Raw genomic sequence first — 12,782 nt, forward strand, 5'->3', positions numbered from 1 at the left:
TGTTATCGAATCGAATTAAATCCACAGCGTCATATTGGCCGCTCTTCTCTCTGTAACGGTTACATTTATGGTCTGCAAAGCTATGACACGTATTGCGGTATGCAGTGACGCTAAAAGCAAACATAATAGAACACAGAAGAAGCTTCTAAGTTGAAGTAATAGCCACTAAGAAGCAGTGCAATTCAAGTATTGGTTATCGATTAATAATTTTTAGCCGGCTTTAGTTCCTTGGATATGAGGTGGAACCATAAGATTTTGCATGAAAGGAGGACTAGCAGCTGCGTTCCACGGGAAAATGTGAAAAGTGTTCATATGTAGTGAAAACCTGAGAAATCCGTATGTTTTCGTCAATTGTTATCGAATCGACTTAAAGCTAGATCGTTACATTGGCCGCTCTTCCCTCTGAAACCGTTACATTTATAGTCTCCAAAGATATGTCGCGAGCTACGTAATGCGGAGACACTAAAAGCACTATACTAGAACACAGACGAAGCTTCTAAGTTGATGTTATAGCCAGTAAGAAGAAGTGCAATTCAAGTATTCGTTATCGATTATTCAATTTTCACCCGGCTTTGGTGCCTCGTACAGCAGCTGGGACATTAAGATTTTGCATGAAAGGAGGACTATTAGCCGCGTTGCACGGGAGAATGTGAAAAGTGTTCATATGTAGTAAAAACCTGAGAAATCCGTCCGTTTTCGTAATTTGTTAATTTGTACATTGGCCGCTCTTCTCTCTGAAACGGTTATATTTACCGTCTGCAATGCTATGTCGCGTGCTGTGGTATGCGAAAACACTAAAAGCGCCATAGTAGAATACAGAAGTAGCTTCTAAGTTGATGTAAGAGCCAGTAAGAAACAGTAAAATTCAAGTTTTAGTTATCGATTATTGACCATTTACTTTTCTTTGGTGCCTTGGAAATGAGCTATGACTTTACGATTTTGCATGTAGGGAAGTGTAAGAGCCGCATTGCACGGGAGAATGTGAAAAATGTTCATATATAGTAAAAACCTGAGAAATCCCTTTGTTTTCGTCATTTGTTATCGAATCGACTTAAAGCCAGATCGTCACATTGGCCGCTCTACCCTCTGAAACGGTTACATTTATCGTCTGCAAAGCTATGTCGCTGGGTGCGGTATGCTAAGACACTAAAAGCACCATTGTAGGACACAGAAGAAACTTCTAAGTTGATGTAATAGCCAGTAAGAAACAGAACAATCAAGTTTTAGTTATCGATTATTGACCTTTTACACTTCTTTGGTGCTTTGGACATGAGCTAGGACCTTAAGATTTTTCATGAAAGGAAGACTAGCAGCCGCGTTGCACGGGAGAAAGTGAAAAGTGTTCATATGTATCAAAAACCTGAGAAATCCGTCCGTTTACGTCATTTGTAATCGAATCGACTTAAAGCAAGGTTGTTACATTGGCCGCTCTTCTCTCTGAAACGGTTACATTCATCTTCTGCAAAGGTATGTCGCGTGCTGCGGTATTCGGAGACACTAAAAGCACCGTAGTAGAACACAGAAGAAACTACTAAATTGATGTAATAGCCAGTAAGAAGTAGTACAATTCACGTTTCAGTTATCGATTATTGACTTTTTAGCTGGCTTTGGTGCCTTGGACATGAGCTGGGACCTTACGATTTTGCATGAAAGGAGGACTAGCAGCTGCGTTGAACGGGAGAATGTGAAAAGTGTCCATATGTAGTTATAAAGTGAGAAATTCGCCCGTTTTCGTCATTTGTCATCAAATCCACTTTAAGCCAGATCGTCATATTGGCCGCTCTTCTCTCTGAAACGGTTACATTCAGCTTCTGCAAAGCACTGTCGCTGGGTGCGGTATGCGGAGACACTAAAAGCACCATTGTAGAACACAAAAGAAGCTTCTAAGTTGATTTAATAGCCAGTAAGAAGTAGTACAATTCAAGTTTAAGTTATCGATTATTGACTTTTTAGCCGGCTTTGGTGCCTTGGACATTTGCTAGGACCTTACGATTTTGCATTATGGAAGGTGTAGCAGCCGCGTTGCACGGAAGAATTTGAAAAGTGTTCATATGTAGTAAAACCTGAGAAGCCCGTCCGTTTTCATTATTTTTTATGGAATCGACTTAAAGCCAGATCGTCACATTTGCCGCTCTTCTCTCTGAAACGGTTACATTTATAGTCTGCAAAGAGATGTCGCATGCTGCAGTATGCGGAGACACTGAAAGCACCATAGTAGAACACAGAAGAAGCTTCTAAGTTGATGTAATAGCCAGTAAGATAAAGTACAATTCAAGTTTTAGGTATTGATTATTCACATTTTAGCCGGCTTTCCTGCCTTATACATGATCTAGGACCTTAAGATTTTCATTAAAGGAGGACTAGCAGCCGCGTTGCTCGGCAGAATGGGAAAAATGATCATATGTAGTAACAACCTGAGAAATCCGTCCGTTTTCATTATTTGTTATCGAATCGACTTAAAGCCACATCGTCACATCGGCCGCTCTTCTCTCTGAAACGATACATTTGTCGTCTGCAAAACTAGGACGCGTGCTGCAGTAAGCGGAGACACTAAAAGCACCGTAGTAGAACACAGAAGAAGCTTCTAGGTTGATGTAATAGACAGTAAGAAGTAGTACAATACACGTTTTAACTATCGATTATTGCCTTTTGAGCCGGCTTTGGTGCCTTGGACATGAGCTAGGAACTTAAGATTTTGCATGAAAGCAAGACTAGCAGCCGCGTTGCACGGGAGAATGTGAAAAGTGTTCATATGTAGTAAAAACCTGAGAAATCCGTCCGTTTTCGTCATTTGTTATCGAATCGCCTTAAAGCAAGGTTGTTACTTTGGCCGCTCCTCTCTCTGAAACGGTTACATTTATCTTCTGCAAAGCTATGTGGAGTGCTGCGGTATGCTGAGACACTAAAAGCACCATAGTAGAACACAGACGAAGCTTCCAAGTTGATGTAATAGCCAGTAAGAAGCAGTACAAATCAAGTTTCAGTTATCGATTATTGAATTTTTAGCCTTCTTTGGTACCTTGCACATGATCTAGGACCTTATGATTTTGCATGAAATGAGGACTAGCAGCTGCGTTGAACGGGAAAATGTGAAAAGTGTCCATATGTAGTTATAAAGTGAGAAATTCGCCCGTTTTCGTCATTTGTTATCAAATCCACTTTAAGCCAGATCGTCATATAGGCCGCTCTTCTCTCTGAAACGGTTACATTCAGCGTCTGCAAAGCACTCTCGCTGGGTGCGGTATGCGGAGACACTAAAAGCACCATAGTAGAACACAGACGAAGCTTCCAAGCCGATGTAATAACCAGTAAGAAGCAGTACAAATCAAGTTTCAGTTATCGATTATTGACTTTTTAGCGTTCTTTGGTACCTTGCACATGAGCTAGGACCTTATGATTTTGCATGAAAGGAGGACTAGCAGCCGCGTTGCATGGAAAAATGTGAAAAGTGTTCATATGTAGTAAAAATCTGAGAAATCCACCCGTTTTCGTCATTTGTTATCGAATCGACTTAAACCCAGATCGTCACGTTGGCTGCTCTTCTCTCTGAAACGGTTACATTTATCGTCTGCAAAGCAATGGGGCGTGCTGCGGTATGCGGAGACACTAAAAGCAACATAGTAGGACACAGAAGGAACTTCTAAGTTGATGTAATAGCCAGTAAGAATTAGTACAATTCACGGATTAGTTATCGATTATTGACTTTTTAGCCGGCTTTGTTGCCTTGGACATGAGCTAGGACCTTAAAATTTTGCGTGAAAGGCGGACTAGCAGTTGCGTTGCACGGTAAAGTGTGAATAGTGTCCATATGTAGTTATAACATGAGAAATCAGTCCGTTTTCGTCATTTGTTATCGAATCGACTTAATGTCAGATCGCCTCATTGGCCGCTCATCACTCTTAAACGGTGACATATATCGTCTGCAAAGCAATGTCGCGATCTGCGGTATGCGGAGACACTAAAACCACCATAGTAGAACATCGACGAAGCTTCCAAGTTGATGTAATAGCCAGTAAGAAACAGTACAATTCAAGTTTTAGTTATCGATTTTTGACCTTTTACCCTTCTTTGGTGCCTTGGACATGAGCTAGGACCTTAAGATTTTGCATGAAAGGAAGACTAGCAGCCGCGTTGCACGGGAGAATGTGAAAAGTGTTCATATATAGCAAAAACCTGAGAAATCCGTCCGTTTTCGTCATTTGTTATCGAATCGACTTAAAGCAAGGTTGTTACATTGGCCGCTCGTCTCTCTGAAACGGTTACATTTATCTTCTGCAAAGCTATGTCGCGTTCTGCCATATGCGGAGACACTAAAAGAACCATAGTGGAACACAGAAGAAGCATCTAAGTTGATATAATAGCCATTAAGAAACAGTACATTTCAAGTTTTGTTATCGATTATTGAACTTTTACCCTACTTTAGTGCCTTGGACATGAGCTAGGACCTTAAGATTTTGCTTGATTTTAAGACTGGCAGCCGCGTTGCACGGGAGAATGTGAAAAGTGTTCATATGTAGCAAAAACATGAGAAATCAGTCCGTTTTCGTCATTTGTTATCCAATCGACTTAAAGTCAGATCGTCTCATTGGCCGCTCGTCACTCTTAAACGGCGACATATAACGTCTGCAAAGCTATGTCGCGTGCTGCGGTATGCGGAGACACTGAAAGCACCATAGTAGAACATAGAAGAAGCTTCTAAGTTGATGTAATAGCCAGTAAGAAACAGTACAATTCAAGTTTTGTTATCGATTATTGAACTTTTACCCTACTTTGGTGCCTTGGACATGACCTAGGACCTTAAGATTTTGCTTGAAAGGAGGACTAGGAGCCGCGTTGCACGGAAAAATGTGAAAAGTGTTCATATGTAGTAAACACCTGAGAAATCCACCCGTTTTCGTCATTTGTTATCGAATGGACTTAAACCCAGATCGTCACGTTGGCCGCTCTTCTCTCTGAAACGGTTACATTTATCGTCTGCAAAGCTATGGCGCGTGCTGCGGTATGCGGAGACACTAAAAGCACCATAGTAGAACACAGAAGAAGCTTCTAAGTGTATGTAATACCCAGTAACAAGTAGTACGATTCACGTTTCAACTATCGATTATTGCCTTTTGAGCCGGCTTTGGTGCCTTGGACATGAGCTAGGACCTTAAAATTTTGCATAAATGGAGAACTAGAAGCCGCGTTGCTCGGCAGAATGTGAAACGTATTCATATGTAGTAAAAACCTGAGAAATCCGTCCGTTTTCGTCATGTGTTATCGAATCGAATTAAAGCAAGGAGATTACATTGGCCGCTATTCTCTCTGAAACGGTTACATTTATCGTCTGCAAAGCTATGTCGCGTGTTGCGGTATGCGGAGGCACTAAAACCACCATAGTAGAACACAGACGAAGCCTCCAAGTTGATGTAATAGCCAGTAAGAAGCAGTACAAATCAAGTTTTAGTGATTCTTATTGACTTTTTAGCCGGCTTTGGTACCTGGGACATGAGCTAGTACCTTAAGATTTTGCATGAAAGGAGAACTAGCAGCTGCGTTGCACGAGAAAATGTGAAAAGTGTTCATATGTAAATAAAACATGAGAAATTCGCTAGTTTTCGTCATTTGTTATCAAATCGACTTTAAGCCAGATCATCACTTTGGTCGCGCTTCTCTCTGAAACGGTTACATTTATCGTCTGCAAAGCTATGTCGCGTGCTGCGGTATGCGGAGACACTAAAAGCAACATAGTAGGACACAGAAGAAACTTCTAAGTTGATGTAATAGCCGGTAAGAAACAGTACACTTCAAGTTTTGTTATTGATTATTGAACTTTTACCCTACTTTTGTGCCTTGGACATGAGATAGGACCTTAAGATTTTGCTTGAAAGGAAGACTAGCAGCCGCGTTGCACGGGAGAATGTGAAAAGTGTTCATATGTAGCAAAAACATGAGAAATCAGTCCGTTTTCGTCATTTGTTATCCAATCGACGTAATGTCAGATCGTCTCATTGGCCGCTAATCAGTCTTAAACGGTGACGTATATCGTCTGCAAAGCTATGTCGCGTTCTGCGGTATCCGGAGACACTAAAAGCACCATAGTAGAACACAGACGAAGCTTCCAAGTTGATGTAATAGCCAGTAAGAAGCAGTACCAATCAAGTTTCTGTTATCAATTATGGCCTTTATAGCCGGCTTTGGTGACTTGGATATGAGCTAGTACCTTAATATTTTGCATAAAAGGAGGACCGGCAGCCGCGTTGTTCGGAACAATGTGAAACGTATTCATACGTAGTAAAAACCTGAGAAATCCGTCCGTTTTCGTCATTTGTTATCGAATCGACTTAAAGCCAGATCGTCACATTGCCGCTCTTCCCTCTGAAATGGTTGTACTTATCGTCTCCAAAGCTATGTCGCGGGCTTCGGTAAGTGGAGACACTAAAAGCACCATAGTAGAACACATATTAAGCTTCTAAGTTGATGTAATAGCCAGTAAGAAGTAGTACAATTCAAGTTTTAGGTATCGATTATTGACTTTTTAGCTGGCTTTGGCGCCTTGGAAATGAGCTAGGACCTTAAGATTCTGCATGAAAGGAGGACTAGCAGCCGAGTTGCACGGGAGAATGTGAAAAGTGTTCATATGTATTAAAAACCTGAGAAATCCGTCCGTTTTCGTCATTTCTTATCGAATCGACTTAAAGCCAGATCGTCACATTGGCCGCTCTTCTCTCTGAAACGGATGTACTTATCGTCTGCAAAGCTATGTCGCGTGCTGCGGTATGCGGAGACACAAAAAGCACCACAGTAGAACACAGATGAAGCTTCTAACTTGATGTAATAGCCAGTAAGAAGTAGTACAATTCATGTTTTAGTTATCGATTATTGACTTTTTAACTGGCATTGGTGCCTTGGACATGAGCTAGGAACTTAACATTTTGCATGAAAGGAGGACTAGCAGCCGAGTTGCACGGGAGAATGTGAAAAGTGTTCATATGTAGTAAAAACCTGAGAAATCCGTCCGTTTTCGTCATTTCTTATCGAATCGACTTAAAGCTAGATCGTCACATTGGCCGCTCTTCTCTCTGAAACGGTTGTACTTATCGTCTGCAAAGCTATGTCGCGTGCTGCGGTATGCGGAGACACTAAAAGCACCATAGTAGAACACAAATGAAGCTTCTAAGTTGATGTAATAGCCAGTAAGAAGTAGTACAATTCATGTTTTAGGTATCGATTATTGACTTTTTAACTGCCTTTGGTTCCTTGGACATGAGCTAGGACCGTAACATTTTGCATGAAAGGAGGACTAGCAGCCGAGTAGCACGGGAGAATGTGAAAAGTGTTCATCTGTAGTAAAAACCTGAGAAATCCGTACGTTTTCGTCATTTGCTATCGAATCGACTTAAAGCCAGATCGTCACATTAGCCGCAGTTCTGTCTGAAACGGTTACATTTATCGTCTGCAAAGCTTTGTCGCGTGCTGCGGTATGCAGAGACACTAAAAGCACCATAGTAGAACACAGATGAAGCTTCTAAGTTGATGTAATAGCTAGTATGAAATAGTACAATTCAAGTTTTTGTTATCAATTATTGACTTTTTACCATTCTTTGGTACCTTGGATATGAACTAGGAACTTAAGATTTTGCATGAAAGGATGACTAGCAGCCGCGTTGCACGGGAGAATGTGGAAAGTGTTCATATGTGGGATAAAGCTGAGAAATCCGTCCGTATTCGTCATTTGTTATCGAATCGACTTAAAGCCAGGTCGTCACATTGGCCGCTCTTCTCTCTGAAACGGTTGTACTTATCGTCTGCAAAGCTATGTCGCGTGCTGCGGTACACAGAGACACTAAAAGCACCATAGTGGAACACAGATGAAGCTTCTAAGTTAATGTAATAGCAAGGAAGAAGTAGTAAAATTCGAGTTTTAGGTATCGATTATTGATATTTTAGCTGGCTTTGGTGCCTTGGACATGATCTAGGACCTTAAGATTCTGTTTGAAGGGAGGACTAGCAGCCGAGTTGCACGTTAGTATGTGGAAGGTGTTCATATGTAGTGAAAACCTGAGAAATCCGTCCGTTTTCGTCATCTGTTATCGAATCGACTTAAAGCCAGATCGTAAGATTTTTTGCTCTTCTCTCTGAAACGGTTGTACTTATCGTCTGCAAAGCTATGTCGCGTGCTGCGGTATGCGGAGACACTAAAAGCACCATAGTAGAATACAGAAGAAACTTCTAAGTTAATATAATAGAAAGTAAGAAACAGTACAATTCAAGTTTTGTTATCGATTATTGACCTTTTACCCAACTTTGGTGCCTTGGACATGGGCTAGGACCTTAAGATTTGGCTTGAAAGGAAGACTAGCAGCCGCGTTGCACGGGAGACTGTGGATAGGGTTCATATGTAGCAAGAACATGAGAAATCAGTCCATTTTCGTCATTTGTTATCCTATCGACTTAATGTCAGATCGTCTCATTGGCCGCTCATCACTCTTAAACGGTGACATATATCGTCTGCTAAGCTATGGCGCGTGCTGCAGTATGCGGAGACACTAAAAGCACCATGGTAGAACATAGAAGAAGCTTCTAAGTTGATGTAATAGCCAGTAAGAAACAGTACAATTCAAGTTTTGTAATCGATTATTGAACGTTTACCCTAGTTTGGTGCCTTGGATATGAGCTAGGACGTTAAGATTTTGCTTGAAAGGAAGACTAGCAGCCGCATTGCACGGGAGAATATGAAAAGTGTTCATATGTAGCAAAAACATGAGAAATCAGTCCGCTTTCGTCATTTGTTATTGAATCGACTTAATGTCAGATCGTCTCACTGGCCGCGCATCATTCTTAAACGGTGACATATATCGTCTGCAAAGCTATGTCGCGTTCTGCGGTATGAGGAGACACTAAAAGCACCATAGTAGAACACAGAAGAAACTTCTAAGTTGATGTAATAGCCAGTAAGAATTAGTACAATTCACGGTTTAGTTATCGATTATTGACTTTTTAGCCGGCTTTGTTGCCTTGGACATGAGCTAGGACCTTAAAATTTTGCGTGAAAGGCGGACTAGCAGTTGCGTTGCACGGTAAAGTGTGAATAGTGTCCATATGTAGTTATAACATGAGAAATCAGTCCGTTTTCGTCATTTGTTATCGAATCGACTTAATGTCAGATCGTCTCATTGGCCGCTCATCACTCTTAAACGGTGACATATATCGTCTGCAAAGCAATGTCGCGTTCTGCGGTATGCGGAGACACTAAAACCACCATAGTAGAACATCGACGAAGCTTCCAAGTTGATGTAATAGCCAGTAAGAAGCAGTACAAATCAAGTTTTAGTGATTCTTATTGACTTTTTAGCCGGCTTTGGTACCTGGGACATGAGCTAGAACCTTAAGATTTTGCATGAAAGGAGAACTAGCAGCTGCGTTGCACGAGAAAATGTGAAAAGTGTTCATATGTAAATAAAACATGAGAAATTCGCTAGTTTTCGTCATTTGTTATCAAATCGACTTTAAGCCAGATCATCACTTTGGTCGCGCTTCTCTCTGAAACGGTTACATTTATCGTCTGCAAAGCTATGTCGCGTGCTGCGGTATGCGGAGACACTAAAAGCAACATAGTAGGACACAGAAGAAACTTCTAAGTTGATGTAATAGCCAGTAAGAAACAGTACAATTCAAGTTTTAGTTATCGATTTTTGACCTTTTACCCTTCTTTGGTGCCTTGGACATGAGCTAGGACCTTAAGATTTTGCATGAAAGGAAGACTAGCAGCCGCGTTGCACGGGAGAATGTGAAAAGTGTTCATATATAGCAAAAACCTGAGAAATCCGTCCGTTTTCTTTATTTGTTATCGATTCGACTTAAAGCAAGGTTACATTGGCCGCCCTTCTCTCTGAAACGGTTACATTTATCTCCTGCAAAGCTATGTCGCGTTCTGCCATATGCGGAGACACTAAAAGAACCATAGTGGATCACAGAAGAAGCATCTAAGTTGATATAATAGCCATTAAGAAACAGTACATTTCAAGTTTTGTTATCGATTATTGAACTTTTACCCTACTTTAGTGCCTTGGACATGAGCTAAGACCTTAAGATTTTGCTTGATTTGAAGACTAGCAGCCGCGTTGCACGGGAGAATGTGAAAAGTGTTCATATGTAGCAAAAACATGAGAAATCAGTCCGTTTTCGTCATTTGTTATCCAATCGACGTAATGTCAGATCGTCTCATTGGCCGCTCATCACTCTTAAACGGTGACATATAACGTCTGCAAAGCTATGTCGCGTGCTGCGGTTTGCGGAGACACTAAAAGCACCATAGTAGAACATAGAAGAAGCTTCTAAGTTGATGTAATAGCCAGTAAGAAACAGTACAATTCAAGTTTTGTTATCGATTATTGAACCTTTACCCTACTTTGGTGCCTTGGACATGAGCTAGGACCTTTAGATTTAGCTTGAAAGGAAGACTAGCAGCCGCGTTGCACGGGAGAATGTGAAAAGTGTTCATATATAGCAAAAACATGAGAAATCCGTCCGTTTTCTTTATTTGTTATCGATTCGACTTAAAGCAAGGTTGTTACATTGGCCGCTCTTCTCTCTGAAACGGTTACATTTATCTTCTGCAAAGCTATGTCGCGTTCTGCCATATGCGGAGACACTAAGAGAACCATAGTGGATCACAGAAGAAGCATCTAAGTTGATATAATAGCCATTAAGAAACAGTACATTTCAAGTTTTGTTATCGATTATTGAACTTTTACCCTACTTTGGTGCCTTGGACATGAGCTAGGACCTTTAGATTTTGCTTGAAAGGAAGACTAGCAGCCGCGTTGCACGGGAGAATGTGAAAAGTGTTCATATGTAGCAAAAACATGAGAAATCAGTCCGTTTTCGTCATTTGTTATCCAATCGACTTAAAGTCAGATCGTCTCATTGGCCGCTCATCACTCTTAAACGGTGACATATAACGTCTGCAAAGCTATGTCGCGTGCTGCGGTATGCGGAGACACTAAAAGCACCATAGTAGAACATAGAAGAAGCTTCTAAGTTGATGTAATAGCCAGTAAGAAACAGTACAATTCAAGTTTTGTTATCGATTATTGAACTTTTACCCTACTTTGCTGCCTTGGACATGACCTAGGACCTTAAGATTTTGCTTGAAAGGAGGACTAGCAGCCGCGTTGCACGGAAAAATGTGAAAAGTGTTCATATGTAGTAAACACCTGAGAAATCCACCCGTTTTCGTCATTTGTTATCGAATGGACTTAAACCCTGATCGTCACGTTGGCCGCTCTTCTCTCTGAAACGGTTACATTTATCGTCTGCAAAGCTATGGCGCGCGCTGCGGTATGCGGAGACACTAGAAGCACCATAGTAGAACACAGAAGAAGCTTCTAAGTGTATGTAATACCCAGTAACAAGTAGTACAATTCACGTTTCAACTATCGATTATTGCCTTTTGAGCCGGCTTTGGTGCCTTGGACATGAGCTAGGACCTTAAAATTTTGCATAAATGGAGAACTAGAAGCCGCGTTGCTCGGCAGAATGTGAAACGTATTCATATGTAGTAAAAACCTGAGAAATCCGTCTGTTTTCGTCATTTGTTATCGGATCGACTTAAAGCAAGGTTGTTACATTGGCCGCTCTTCTCTCTGAGACGGTTACATTTATCTTCTGCAAAGCTATGTCGCGTGCTGCGGTATGCGGAGACACTAAAAGCACCATAGTACAACACAGAAGAAACTTCTAAGTTGATGTAATAGCCAGTAAGAATTAGTACAATTCACGGTTTAGTTATCGATTATTGACTTTTTAGCCGGCTTTGTTGCCTTGGACACGAGGTAGGACCTTAAAATTTTGCGTGAAAGACGGACTAGCAGCTGCGTTGCACGGTAAAATGTGAATAGTGTCCATATGTAGTTATAACGTGAGAAATCAGTCCGTTTTCGTCATTTGTTATCGAATCGACTTAATGTCAGATCGTCTCATTGGCCGCTCATTACTTTTAAACGGTGACATATATTGTCTGCAAAGCAATGTCGCGTTCTGCGGTATGCGGAGGCACTAAAACCACCATAGTAGAACACAGACGAAGCTTCCAAGTTGATGTAATAGCCAGTAAGAAGCAGTACAAATCAAGTTTTAGTGATTCTTATTGACTTTTTAGCCGGCTTTGGTACCTGGGACATGAGCTAGTACCTTAAGATTTTGCATGAAAGGAGAACTAGCAGCTGCGTTGCACGAGAAAATGTGAAAAGTGTTCATATGTAAACAAAACATCAGAAATTCGCTAGTTTTCGTCATTTGTTATCAAATCGACTTTAAGCCAGATCATCACTTTGGTCGCGCTTCTCTCTGAAACGGTTACATTTATCTTCTGCAAAGCTATGTCGCGTTCTGCCATATGCGGAGACACTAAAAGCACCATAGTGGAACACAGAAGAAGCATCTAAGTTGATATAATAGCCATTAAGAAACAGTACACTTCAAGTTTTGTTATCGATTATTGAACTTTTACCCTACTTTGGTGCCTTGGACATGAGCTAGGACGTTAAGATTTTGCTTGAAAGGAAGACTAGCAGCCGCATTGCACGGGAGAATATGAAAAGTGTTCATATGTAGCAAAAACATGAGAAATCAGTCCGCTTTCGTCATTTGTTATTGAATCGACTTAATGTCAGATCGTCTCACTGTCCGCGCATCATTCTTAAACGGTGACATATGTCGTCTGCAAAGCTATGTCGCGTTCTGCGGTATGAGGAGACACTAAAAGCACAATAGTAGAACACAGACGAAGCTTCCAAGTT

The sequence above is a fragment of the Schistocerca gregaria genome, unplaced genomic scaffold, assembly GCF_023897955.1.
Source record: "Schistocerca gregaria isolate iqSchGreg1 unplaced genomic scaffold, iqSchGreg1.2 ptg000635l, whole genome shotgun sequence".
Taxonomy (NCBI): domain Eukaryota; kingdom Metazoa; phylum Arthropoda; class Insecta; order Orthoptera; family Acrididae; genus Schistocerca; species Schistocerca gregaria.